This window comes from Chenopodium quinoa, unplaced genomic scaffold (assembly GCF_001683475.1).
Source record: "Chenopodium quinoa cultivar QQ74 unplaced genomic scaffold, ASM168347v1, whole genome shotgun sequence".
Taxonomy (NCBI): domain Eukaryota; kingdom Viridiplantae; phylum Streptophyta; class Magnoliopsida; order Caryophyllales; family Amaranthaceae; genus Chenopodium; species Chenopodium quinoa.
The window spans coordinates 3,504,819-3,519,386 of NW_018744469.1; the positions used below are offsets into that span (position 1 = coordinate 3,504,819).

A 14,568-nucleotide genomic window follows, 5' to 3' on the forward strand; every position below is an offset into this window, starting at 1 on the left:
ATGGCGGAACCTGATTGGTCCACTTGTCAGATGGTGATTGGTGGGGAAAAATCCCCTAATCACCAAGCATCTGCCCGACCGGGCAAAGGCTCGCCCGAAGGCGCGCTCGGCCGGGCGAGTGAGAAGACCATAGGGCGAAGGTTCACCCAGATGCACGCCCGACCGGGCGCGAGCTACGCACTTAAGATCAAAAAGGCGCGCTCGGCCGGGCTATGCCTCGCCCGACCGGGCGCGTGTTTTATTTAGGATTTTTATTTTCGTTTCTCTTTTTCTTTATTGAGGATTATAGTTTAGTATAAATACGCTTTTGTTAAGTGAGTTTAGGGGCGTCTTTGACACTGACGACTTTTCTTTCTCTCTCCCTCTTACTTTCTCTCTCTACACTTTTTCTCTCTATACACTCTTGATTTATGCAATTCATTATTTCCTTTAATTTTGGTAACGATTTCCTCCCTCTTTACTTTCAGTAATTCCATTGTTTTGATTTAATTATGCTTTCTTTAATTGCTTTGCCTAGTTTAATATTAAGTATGTGTGAGTAGTTTAATTCTAGGGTTATGGGGATCCATGAATAATATGAAGGGGTAATTTATTATTATTTATTATTAATGATTGGTTAATTTCCTATTGATTGATTTAATGCTATGCAATTAGATTTGCGTAGATTTAATTGTATGAGTTTTGCAATATTGATTCGAGATTCGAGAGATGAGAATTGATATTTAGGCTTAGTTTCAATAGGCATGTTAATCTATTAATGGTTAGGTCGAGATTCGAGAGATGAGATTTAATACCAGTAGATTGATTATGTGATTATAATACGTAGCGATAGCCCTTTATAATCTGATTAATTTATGCATTGATAATTGATCGTAAGTTTTACCCTGGAGTATTATTTATTGGTGAACCTATACCCTAGAGCTTTTTATTATTCATTATTCTCCTAGTTTATTTGCTTAATTCATTATTAGATTATTTCACACAAACACAATTTGGTTACTTAATAATTTAGATTATAATTATTGATTAGGAATAAAAGAACATTGTTTCCCTGTGGATTCGACCCTACTTCCTTATCTACTTTAGTTAGAAGACTTAGGAATTATTTTTTATTAGGTGATACGACTAGATCCTGTCAGTGGGTCGCCCTATGATCATGTTATAGGCCGAGAGCTCTTCAACAACTAAGAATCGGACCACCATGTGACGACCCTCCCCTTTCTCACCTAGACGGATGGATAGATCCACTCGTCCCACTGGGTGTACAACGCTTCCTCCAAACCCCATTAAAGGGTGAGATACCGGATGTATGCAGTCAGGTTTGTACTTGAGCTTTGCAAAGCACTTGTTGTTGATTAGATCAGAGGAACTACCGGTGTCTATGAGGATCCGGCCAACTCTCTGGTTTGCCACTTTACATTCAATAACAATGGGGTCGTCATGCAACCCCCTAACGCCTCCCAAGTCTTCCTCTGTGATGACAATTTCTGGGAAGGAACTCTTGGAGGTCTGTCCTTGGTCTACGAAATTAACATTTAACCGCCTGATGTTGTCTTTGTTTCCCCTGATTGTGGGGCCGCCTCCTGCGAAGCCGCCTGCTATAGTATAGACTGTAGGGTTTCGTAGTGACCCGACACTACGCGGAAGGAAACCCACCAAGACCCGCCCCTTAATTAAAACAATTAACAAGCATATTAAACTTAATCAAACAAGATTAAGAACAAGAATTATACCTTTGACGCGTGCTTCGCTCCCAAAGAGCTCTTACTTCAAAATCCCGAAAACACGAGATCTCCGACGGATCGTACCCTCGACCCGACCCGAGCGTCCTATGTCTTGAAGGTTATTCAAGACCCGGAAAAAATAACTATGAGTTTTACGAATCAAAGGTTTACTCTTACTTAGAGTTGCCTTTTTAATTCCACTCAAGGTTGTATTCTCAAAATCCCAACCAAGTGGGTATTTGTAGAGAATGGGGACTTGAAACCCCTTTTCATGATCAATGTGGGATCATGTGCAATTGCAATAATTTATTTAATTCTAAAATAAACAATAAGGCAAAAGCAATCACAAGGCAACAAGTGGCAAGAGGAGAGAATGGGTTAGGTGAGGACCATATCCCATGGGGGGGACCATTGCCTTTCTCCCCAAGGGAAGCCTAGAGGCTTTTGTCCCCACCTCTCCTAAACCGCCACTCACAAAGGCAGCTGGGCTGGCTGCCAGCTGGTACTGCCAGCACGCCCAGCCAGCTAGCACCAGCCAGCAGCCTCGCATCCAAGCCAGGCAGTGCTGCTTGGTGTTGGGCGATGCTTGGCGCTGGTGCGTGCTGGCGCTGGCCCCAGCATCCCATGCACATACGCACACACCTCGCGCATCCAGCATGCGTGCTGCTAGCGAGCCACGCATGCTGGCCCCCTTTGTCTCGCACCATACGCACACACCTTTGCAGCATCTCTCGCACATGAACTAGCCACGCACCATGCGCACTAGTCATGCACATTGTGCATTGGCCTCGCACCACACGCACACCCACGCATCACATAGCAGCCTTGGTGCATGGTGATGCTGGGCTGCTGTGCGTGGCCTAGCAATATGCTGGCGCCTAGGCCCTCGCACATGCATGGTGCGCTGCTTGGTGCTGCCATGCGAAGGCAAGCACACAAGCCAACACGCATGCTGCGCCAATGCTAGCCAAACACCCATGCTAGCACTTGGTGCCAGCGATGGTGCTGCCATGCCAGGCACGCACGCACGCATCACCCAGTGCCAGCGATGGTGCGCCTAGTGCCTGCGATGGGCAGCGATGGTGCCCAGCCTCATGCTAGGGCTGCGATAGCTGCGATGGGTTGCTCGGTGCGCCTGGTGCGCCTATTGCTTGAGATAGGCTGCCAGGCTGCGCCTAGGCTGCGATGGTGCACCTAGGCTGCGATGGCGCGCCTAGCACACCTAGTGTGCTTAGGCTTGCGCCTAGCCATGCTAGGTGCATGCTAGCCTGAACTAGCCTATCATCCACATGGCTAGGCCAGTGTGGTGCTAGGGCTATGTTCGTACTTGTTGCTTTGTGATTTCGCGACGCTCGGTCTCGACGCCCTAGGCTCGATATCCGACGTCTGTATTCGTAAAACTTTGCTGACTCATTAAATCCTTTCGGATTAATTCGTCGTCTCGGATCGGTGATTCGATTGGGTTCGACCCGAAGGGTTCAGTTAAGATTAAGCTGTAACATCAATTGTACATTGATATTACTGATCGGAAGCGGCCTCCACCTAGGCATTCCGATCACTTAACCTTACTGAAGAATTAGCTCCGTAATATTTCTGAACCCTCTATCGGAAGAATACACTTGTTGGAAGGACACCATTCCTTTCATAGACGACGGCGTCGTCAGTGTCAGAACTGTCAGCCGACCTGTGCTTCTTCTTGCCGCCTGTTTCTATTTGAGAGGAGCATTCCCCTTGGACTTCTTGACATAGGAGTCAAGATCACCTTTTTCTGCTAGGCGGTCCAGAAAACGCTTCAGGCTTAAACACTCATTGGTTTCATGACCAATGTCTTCATGAAAATGGCAGAATTTGCTTTGGTTCCAGTTGCTAATCGAACCTTTCATGGCGGTCGGCTTCTCAATTGAGACCCGGCCCTTGATTTCATTGAGGATAGCGTGGTTATCCTTGTTAAACTCATACTTGGGAGAGTATGGTTTATATTCTTTCTTCTTTTTCTGGGACGGCAGAGAAGTCGGCCGCCCAGATTTCTTTTCTCTTTTTCTCTTCTTTGTTTTCCGACTGCTTTTGTCGGGCCTTTTGCTATCCGACTGCTTCCCAGTATTACAGAGATTAGTTGCCTGAATATAGGCATCCGCCTCCATCATGGCCTCTTGGAGGGTGGTCACCCTTTTTCCAAACAAGGTCAAATTTGAAGGTCAACCTGTCCTTAAGTCCTTTGAATAAATTAGTATAGGCTACCTCATCCGGTAGCCCTTGTATCTGAATCCTCATCAGGTTAAACCGCCTGATGTAGGAACGGAGTCCCTCCTTCTCTCCCTGCTGTATTTTCCCCAAGTCAAGGGTCGTCTTCTTAGTAGGAATATTCATCGCAAAATTGGAGGTAAACAGGTAGGTCAGGGTCTTTAAATTGTTTACGCAACCAGTCGGCAGGTTGTCGAACCATTGTTGAGCAATGCCCTTTAATGTGGCTGGGAAGCACTTACACCATGTGGGATCATCCAACCCTTGAAGGTACATAAGGTTGGTGAACTCTATCAGTTGATCTTCTGGTTTTGTAGTGCCATCATAGGCTCCTACCAACACATTCTTCACTTTGCCCGGCTGGGCGGCCTCAATTATTTCCTTGGATAAAGCGGACAATTGTTCTCCAAGTCTAAGAAACCTAAGTTGTCAGTCCAAAGGTTGGACGTTTCTTGCCGCCTATCCTCCAAACAGAGTAGGTTGCATGAAATATTGAGGTTGCGGCACGTATGGCTGGGGTAGCACATGTAGTGCCGCCTGGTTTTTCTGGGAGCCGGACCGGTGGGAGGTACCGCCTGTCTGGCTCTCATAGTTTGAGTTTGAATACCTCAAGGAGGTATTGTGTAAACTATCTTGAAAATCAGACGTTGAGGCCGACTCTGAGAGTCGATCACTCTTCTTCTGCTCTAACAACGTTTGAGCATCAGAGTATGTTCTCTTTGCCCGTTCGGTTGAATATAACTGATGAGCTTTCTCTTTCCTGGTGAGGGAAAGTGATACTTCGTTAGGTCGATCACTGGCTGCTGCCTTACCCCAGGCTTTGGGTAAGGGGTTGCCTTACGATCTTTTACAAGCTTCTTCCTCTCAGACTGGGAGGGTCTTCTGGCCGACTGCTCCTTAGATGGAGCAGGCGTCTTCTTATTAATGAGTTCCTGGATCTCCCCTTTGAAATTATTCTTAAAAGTCATGAGTTCACTTCTAGTAATGCGGGTAGATCCCTCGGCCACTTGTTAATGATCAAGCGGCTGGCCGGCAGGTTTACTAGATCCAGCCAGGCAATCCTGTCGTTCCTTCCTTTCGGAGGAACGAATCCGTCGAGCTCTTAAGGTCCCGTCAAGGGCCGTGTGAGTCTCGACCTTGACCTCATTGTCAGTATCCCAGTCACTATAGACCTGAGGGTCGTCCATAGGACGCTTCTCGCTTTGATTCGGTACACACTGTGATGCCATCTCAAAAGTACTCTCCCCACAGACGGCGCCAAAATGTTTCGGGGTTTTTTGATGTCCTGCGGGAGAGTTACAATTCCGGGACTGGTACCCTTGCGCCTGTACCTGCAAAACAACGAAGACTCCTTGTGGTGGGAGCTCCGCCTCCAACGGTCAAGTTAGTACTTGTTTGAGTAATAAGTGCGGAAAAGTAAAGGTGGGAGATCTGGTCCCTCAAGGTGAAGAGTGATCAATGTATTTTGGCTTCTCTCGGTGAGAGTAATTAATTGCTGAATCCCGTTTAATGAGGATTAATTAATGTATTTATAGCCTTGGGAAGCGTGCTTAATTCTAGGGTTTTTGGTAAACCCTAGACCTGACTGGGCTTCTCCCGGGAAGTGGGCTTAGGTGGCCTCCTTCCAAGCTGGCAATCAATGGGCCACATGGCGTGGCTTGACTGGTCCATGGTGGACAAATGGCCGTGTGCCACGTGGTTTCCCCCTGAGAGGTCCAGATGGAGGACACTTGGCCGGATCTAATTGGTCCACGTGGCGTACACTGATTGGGCGGGGAAAACCCCCCTAATCACCACCTACGTTGCTTGCCGAAGGCTCGTCGGACCGTACGTAACTGGTAGGATTATTTAATTTTTTTGTTTTCGAAATTCCAAGGCAAACGCCCAGAAATTTCGAGAAACCTTGGTAGAAACGCCTATTTTTTTCGGACACCCTAGGAAATTTCGAAAAAACTAGGCGTTTCTGTCTAGGTTATTCGAAATTTCTGGGCGTTTTCTTGGGAATTTCGAATTTATTTCAAAAATTTACAATTCTTGTCTTATTAATTAGAAAAGATGAATTGTTCATAAGTGAATTGTCATATCATTTGTAAAGTATGTTGTTTGCATTTGGATGAATTGCTCTTATAAGGCATCGAATGATTTTTCAATCACAAACCAAATACAAATCAATTCTTATAAAGTATTCAGTATGCCTTACATGTTGCCACGGGTACACTAGTTATATTTAATTTGCCAATAAAATATGTAGTCATTTCCTAAGTTCCTAGGAACATAAACATCCGAGGCAAAATTTAAGGAACTAGAAGACTAATTTGTTCTTTAATTCCCTTCCTCCAGACGTAAAAAGCAAGTAATGTAAGTTTCAGAACCATTTTCTGTTGATGGAATCTACAGTATTAAGAATCCAAGAAATGTAGATATGTACTCCGTAATCTATGTGTATTCTAATTTATTTTTGTAATCATTCTTTTGGGATTAGCATGCTTGCACACGTAACTTTTATTTTCTACACTTTTAATTCCCCAAAAATCGAGTAAAAAGCATTTGTAGCTAGAAATAGGCAAAGTATAAAAAGTTATGAAATTTGCTAGACCAATATTCTAATTTGCAAGATCATAACTAATTTATATTATGTCCTTTGATTTTTCTATAGTCAATTAAAGTATACTATAGGGAAAAAAATTATAGTTATATACTACGAATTTGTTTAGGAGGTTCGTTTTGGATTACTCTACTTAATTAATTTCTCTAGTTATAAAATTCTCAATCGTTTATAAGTGTGTGATCACACCTTTTAGTTGTTATTATAATTAGTTGTGTATTGTTGTTGTTGTTGTTATTATTATTATTATTATTATTATTATTATTATTATTATTATTATTATTATTATTATTATTATTATTATTATTATTATTAGTTGTGCGTTGTTAGATTATTATTATTAGTTGTGTTTTTGTTGTTTCTCAACTTTTATTAATATTTGTTTTTATTGTTATTATTATTATATAGGATTCTGAGTCTGAGGATGGTGATGGTGTGGACTATAGCGGACATTTTTTTACAGACACTGTGTTATCGAGTTTGAGGATGTTGTTCTATGGGCACAACATGTTTGTTGCCCACTTTGATTTATGTTAGTGAAGGCTTCTTACAAGACCGATCGGAGTGGTTGGCCGTATCGATATGTGAGTTGTGATCGTGGAAAAAAGAGCATGATAAGAGACATGATGAATACGTTATGCAAAGACACGAAAAGCAAGGCAAACAGTTGTCCCTTCAATCTAAAGGTTGAGTATGTCAGGGTAGTAAGTGGTTGGAAGCTCAGTTGCTTGAACGACACTCACAATCATTCTTTGGCTGTGTATCCCGAGGGACATCGACAAACAGCGGTCTTAGTCTTGATGCTAAGCAGGTAGTACGTGACATGACTCAGGCATATGTGTCACCTCGGCATATCATGAGAACTCATGTAGAAAAGTTTCCCGGAGACCATCCAAACATTAGGCATGTCTACAACTGCAGAAGTAATATCAAAATGGAGCGATTCGAGGGAACAGAGGTGGTTCACCAGGTGCTTCATTTGTCCAGACAGAGCAAATACCTCACTTGGGTTATGACTAATACCAACAATGTGTTGCATTTTTGCTTTCATGGCACACCCAATCATGACAAATTTGCTACGCACATACCCGTACGTGATAGGTATGGATTCCACTTACAAGATGAACCGATACGGCATGCCATTCTTTGATATTGTTGGGGTTACACTGACAAATCAGAACTTTCTTATTGCATACGCATTCATGAGGTTGGAGTCCGAAGAAAGTTATCGGTGGGTGCTTCAGTGCTTGAGGTTGTTGATCGGTCATCATAGAAAGCCGTCGGTACTACTGACTGATAGGGAGCTTGGCCTTTGTGCAACGTTGAAGAGTGTATTTCCAAACACAAGACACATGTTGTGTGTGTGGCATATTAACAAAGATGTTGAGGCGAAGGTTACTTCCATGTTTGAAAAAAAGAAGGAGATTGGTGCCAAGTTCAAAAATGGGAGGTGGAGGCATGTGATTAATGCTACATCTGAAGAGGCGTATAAAAGAGAGCTTGTAGAGCTGAAAACCAAGTGGGGTGGATGGCCGAAAGTGATTGACTATGTTGTGGACACTTGGCTCATACACAAGGAGAAGTTTGTGATGTTTTAGACGAACCAGGTACTGCACTTCGGCAATGTTAACAATTGCAGGGTTGAGAGCCATCATTCAGCATTGAAATGTTAGACTGACAGTTCTACAGGTTCCTTAGACACAGTTTGGGCTCAAGTGCACTATACAGTTCGATTGAGAACCAGATCATAGCCATTCATAATGGGTTAGAAGCATGTAGAGTAACTCATGGTCAGGAGTACAAGCAGATGCATATGCACTAACTAAACGGAAAGGTATCACATTATTGGTTGTCTATTCTTCTCGGTGAGACGAACAAGATGTGAGGATTGAATACGGATGTCCATCGACGTTGTGGGTGTGCTCTACGTACTACCCACGCGTTACCTTATGCGTGCCAAATATATGACTCGATTATTGCAGGGAAGGGGTTGTATACGAAGAACATTCATCGATATTGGAGCACCCTTGTCATTGGAGCGGGTGTCGACATTCCTGATAAAGTTGATGAAAATGATGAGGATCGAGCTCATTTCCGCACCCTTGTTGATCGGGTTATTGCCAACGACCCTGTGATGCTTAGGCACATGTCTCAAGTAATTGAGGGTGAGATGGATCCTAACTACGATGACCTTCAAGAGCCTCGAGTCAACCCCTGAGTAAGGGGACGACCTCCCGAGAGAAGGAACAGACAAGATCATTCGTTTTTCAAGCATGTTCAACGTAATGGGCGAGATAATTGATCCAGAAGTAGACCACCCCCATCTGATATAGGTGATTATCGATATTATATTTTAATTTATTTTGTGTAATAATTTAATTATATGTCATATTATGTTTTTTATTTTGTAAGTACCGGGTTCGACATACGACAATGCAGATACCGCTGCGCGATTCCCAACATCATTTGGCCTTACGTCGTAGGTGTTAAGGACGTAATTGGAGATGAGAACTGGGGATTTCGTTGCGTAGCAGATTTTTGTTACGAAGATCAGGAGGAGTGGTGATTGGTTCGACATCATATCGCAAATGAGGTTGGTTCTCAACTTTGGTTGTACAACATGATTTACTACGACATATGGGGTCAACACGTTGGTTTAGGACTTTAAAGGGAGGTAGACTGGATCAGATGGGATGGTGATGCGTGTGGACAGAAGCATTGGATGGTAGCACAACAGGATTTTTTTGCTATTGCCATAATATGGAAGGTGGTAGTGATTTGTTATGGAGTAGGAAATAGACCATCTAGCTACTATCCATCTACCACTGTTTTGTCGTTGAACAATCGTGGACGCTTAGACAAGCATAATGCAGAGTTCGTGATTGGAACTGTTGGTGGATCGCATTTCATTCGTTTGCATATGGATCGTGACCACCCACTTCCTCGAATTTCACCATTGTGGTTTAACGCTCATTAGGAAAGTGTACACGGATGGGAGGCAAGGTACAAGAGAAGGCTTCAATTGTGGCAGACATTAGTTATCTCTTGTGTTTCGTTGAGTACTATTATGGATTTTTATTAAACTTTATATAAGTTTATTAATAAAAATGATTATTTTTTTTTAATTTTTTTTAAGCAATTCACTAGTACATAATTGAGTTTATGTAACACGTTTTAGTAACACTTTTTGATATGCAAAATTATTAGATTTATAAGTAACACTTTGGTAACATTTTTTTAGAATGTAACACTCAATGTAACACTTTTATCATAAGTAACACTTTTGAAATAGGTAACATTTTATGGTAACACTAAACTTCTTTTTTTTTTTTTGGAAAAATATGGTAACACTAAGTCACTAACCTATTTCTATATCACCCCTAGTAACAAATGACATTTTTGTCCTTTCTTTTTCTTTTTTCTCTGTTTTGGTTTCAGTTTTCCCTTTTTACTTAATGTCTTCTTCTCTCTCCTCTAAGGTGAGGCAAAACAAGCAGCGAAGGAAGAGGACGGAGCAGCTGGAGGACTCGCGTCACAGTAAATAGCACCGGCGAGATGGACCATCAAAAGAGCGGTGTCAACTGCTGAAAACACGCCACTTTTAACAATAGAAAGCTGTGAGTTTTCTTTGATATTTGATTTCGCATTGTCAATATTTTCAATCTAGGGTTTTTGGGTGCTTATTCAATGCAAGGGGTAAAATTTTAGGGTTTTTAAAGATTAAGTAATTTTGATTATTGATTAGTGTTTTGTTATTCATTCTGATTTCCGCTATTACTTGAATTTCACCCTTTTTCTTCGAATTTTCTTCTTTCTATTACAATTTTGTGAATTGTTTTATTCTTGGGTATATGATGGTTTTGATGAAAATAGTTGTTTTAAATAGGCATTTGATTGAGTTAATTAATTCCAAATTGTGGTAATTTATTTCTCTTATATGTTTATTTTTTATCTAAGGCGAAACTTCTTGGGTTTTTATTGTTTCGTCAGTGTGACGGCCATAGCAATGGGCCTGGTGATCGAGGTAGAGATCTCGCATTTCGAGCAGAAATCAACCAACATCTTAAGGGAATTGTTATAGGTTTTTAAAAAAGGTTCGTCAATGGCGTACATAACCATGGGTGGAGCAGAGTTGTCAGCATTTGAGGTAGAAATGAACCAGCCTTTTAGTCTCATTATCAGTTCTTTTTAATCAACCAGGGAGTTCTTCAATAGCTCACCTCCAACTCCTCTGATTTATTTCAGTACCTTTATCTCTGATATTTAAAGATTTATTTTATCGAAACCTGAATTTCAATCATATTATATTGATTTATTCTTTCTAATTATATGAAGTATGATTTGTTGTTTATTCTGATCAATAAATTTTGAAAGTCATTCAACACCCCCCCCCCAATGTGGGTGATCTTGATTTTGAATTAGTGAGAATTTTGGGAGACAGTTGGTCAATGTTTTAATTAAAATTATTAGATAAATATGGTTGGACAGATTGTTGGGTTCAAATTCAATTTTGGATTTTTTTTTTTTTTTTTTTTTTTTTTTTTTTTTTACTGAAGTTGTTTTTGGTTGGATACAAGTAGTGAAGTAGACCATGACAACTATAATGTTAGACTGTTTTGATGCAATTCGTGTAGAATTCTCTGATCTAAGTGCAATTTCTTTTTTAGAATATAATTAGATTAAGCTAAGTCAAGTGAAACTGTTTTCAAGTGAAAATGTTTCCTAGTGAAGAGGTCTTTAAGGGGAATTAAGATTAATCATCTGAATGCATTAGTACATCTCATAGGATGCTCTTTGAGAGGTGACAGAACACTGATATATCTTCCACTAGATAGACTTTTGAAAAATGTCATAGATATTGGGAGTGACCTACTAAAAATCCAAAGACAAACAAGTTACATATGCTAGATATCATAGAAATAAATAGCATTTATCTCATGAAATTTGTAAAACCACAAAAAGAAACTTGAAAATAGATAACATTAGGAGAGTGTAGCTGAATAAGCTCAGCGATAGCTTGCATCCTCTTATGCACCTCTAAGTTTTCTACGAACCACACATTATATGTAAGGATCTTTATCACACCTGAATTTCAGAATTTTCAGCAATTTCCTTGGAACTGAATTGCTTGTTTTTGCCTTTCCAAGCCATTTTTAGAATCCAATAAGCAAGATACAATAGATCCCAAAATGAATTATTTCTATGAAGGACTTAAATTATAAGAACTATAGAGAGCCTGAATCTTACAACAATGAATAGGAACAACAAATAAGTGACTGATAAATAAAATAACTTTAGAATAGAAGACAACAAAATTTTAGCACTTTTAAATGAATCAATAATGTCCATGGGAGTACTTGGTAATCTCAATTGTGTTGTTTCAGAATTAGATTAAAAAAAATTGATCGTGGACATTAAAAATTTTAAAGAAGAAATTTAAATGAGTTTCAAAACATCCTACAAAATTCACAGTAACCTTCAATTGGGTGTTACTTAAGGTTAATTACGTACTAGTGTCTTTTCTTTTTAGTTTACATTTGATTTTTCTATATATCATTCCCTTTTTTATTCTTAGATTTTGTGATGTGAGTGCCCTGTGCTTTTTAGTCGATTAGAGGTTCTAAACATATCAACAAACCGTTTGAGTGATGCTTATGGAATTTACCTTGTCCACCATATTGTATAACTGCAAAGGTGAAAATTTTCTTTTTTTATATGTTCTGATTTGGTTTTAGTAATTCCATGAAATACTCAAATCAATTCTCTTGGTCTTACTATGTAGGACTTTATAGTCTGAACTCTGAATATTGATCAATGTTCGATCAAGTCCAGAACAATTCTTAGATTTGCTGCATCATCTATCATGCTCAAGGGATTGACAACTCAATATATAGTTTGTAGCAGTTTCAAGGTACACTGCATTCTTCTCTCTGTGATTATTGACTATAAGCCTGGTAAATTGTAAATTTAACATCTCATAATGAACTTCAGACTAGGACTTGGTTCTAATACTCTCCCTTGTTTCCGGTGTGTATTTATAAGTGAAGTTATGCTCGCCCATGACAATGACCTAGTTGTATGTCTAAGTATGCTATTCAACATTCAATTTGATGACAGTTGTTAGCACATCACACATGTCAGTTATCATTGGCATATCTTTTTACTTGTTTTATAAGTCATTAAGTAGCTTGCATATGAAAACATATACCTTAAGAACCACTCATGAAGTCTACACTTCTAGTGAACATGTGTAGCAAGTATCATCTCAGTCTGTTTCTATTGAAGGCACAAACAGTACCACAAGTTTATTTTTAAGAAGAGTTTTTTTTTTCTTCGCGTTATTCAGATCCAAACTTTAGAATGATCAGAGGAAAGGGTTGTTATTAGCTGTAATATTGTCTATTCTTCCAACTTATAAGCTGTAGTATTAAGCTGTTTCCTTTTAGCTGAATTAATGCAGAGAGAAGTAAATTCTTGCCCACTTCTTCATAGCAAGTATATGTCCTTAGGTTTTGATGCTTGTTTGATGCTACTGCTGCTGGTGTTGCCTGTTGTTGTTGGTCGGCTTATGTGCTGCTGATGTTCAGCTTCCGAGTTGCTGCTGTTCTGTTTCTGAGCTGCTGATGTTCTGATTTGAGCTGCTATTGTTTTGCACATTGTAATTTTTTCTTTATTTGTTGTAATTGTAATATTACAAGCATTTATTAATAAAATTATCTATGTTTTATATATGTATATATAATGGTTTGTCTATCAATATTACTTTTTTTTTTTCCTTTTCTGGGCATAAAGGGCACCAGTTCAAGGGAAGAACTTGTGCCCTTTATTGACATTAAGGGCACCATTTTGGCCCTTGAACCGGTGGCCAAAACCTCTATCATGGGTGATTAGGGGATTTTGCTCCCACCAATCGGAATGCGCCACGTGGGCCAATCAGGTCCTACCAAGTGTCCCCCAGTTGGACCTCTCAGGGCTAGCCACGTGGCACACGCTTATTCGTCCACCCTGGACTTATTATGTCATGACACGTGGCATACTCCATGCCTAATGGAGAAGCCGGTCACCTAGGCCCAACTTCCGAGGGAAGCCCAATCAGCCCAAGGTTAACCTAAACCTAGATTGGCACGTTTCCCGAGGTTATAAATACCTCCCTTAATCCTCATTAAGGGAGAGGACATCAGAAAACCCCGAAACATTTTGGCGCCGTCTGTGGGGAGAGTACTTCTGAGATGGCACCCACGTTTGTACCGGCTCCTGAAGAGAGACGTCCCCTGGACAATCCTCTAGTTCAGTCGGACCAGGATACTGAGAATGAATTTGAAGTTGAAGCTCACACAGCATCAGACGGGACCCTAAGGGCCCGACGTACCCGTCATACCGAAAGGGGGGAACGGGAACATCTTCAAACTGGAAGCGAGCTAGCAGGCGCACCGCTTGTTCGGCAGCAGCCGACTGATGGGTCTGCTCCCATCACAAGGAACGAACTCATGACCTTCATGAGGGACTTCAAGGGAGAAATTCAAGAGTTGATCAACAAGAAGCCGCCTGCTCTGGACAAGGAGCAGTCGGCTAAGAAACCCTCCACTTCACGGAAGAGGAATCCAGTTCAAGGGCGAGAGGCGACCCCTCATCCTAAATCTAGGAAGTGGGAGCCACCTGCCCTTGACTTCACAAAATACCGTTTTCCTACTCTAGGAAATAGGAAACCTGTTTGTCATATTCAGGCGGACGGGTCGAGGAAAACATACACAGACGCTCGGCTACTGCTAGAGCAGAAGAAGACTGAACGATTGTCAGGGTCGGCCTCTACTTCAAACTTCCAAGACAGTCTGCGAAATACCTCGATGAGGCATACTCAGTCGTATCATGAGAGTCAGTCAGGCGGCACCTCCCGTCAGTCCGGCTTTCATAGCGATCAGGCGGTGCCAAACTTACCGTTTGTACCGCAACAACAGTATTTTTTACAGCCACCTCCGTTTGGTGAACATGCAGCAAAAA

At 41.2% G+C, this 14,568-nt stretch overlaps 1 long non-coding RNA gene across 3 annotated transcripts; it reads left to right on the top strand.

Annotated features, from left to right (window-relative positions):
- Positions 1–9,225: 9,225 nt before the first annotated feature.
- On the top strand, positions 9,226–13,299 carry LOC110697576. Of its 3 annotated transcripts, none has more exons than XR_002506519.1 (3): positions 9,226–10,187; positions 10,561–12,264; positions 12,353–13,299. It is a non-coding gene; the product is annotated as an uncharacterized LOC110697576 (long non-coding RNA). The 3 variants fall into 3 exon arrangements; XR_002506520.1 differs by having other exon boundaries at positions 9,251–10,187; positions 10,561–10,717; XR_002506518.1 differs by having other exon boundaries at positions 9,245–10,187; positions 10,561–13,299.
- Positions 13,300–14,568: the final 1,269 nt, after the last annotated feature.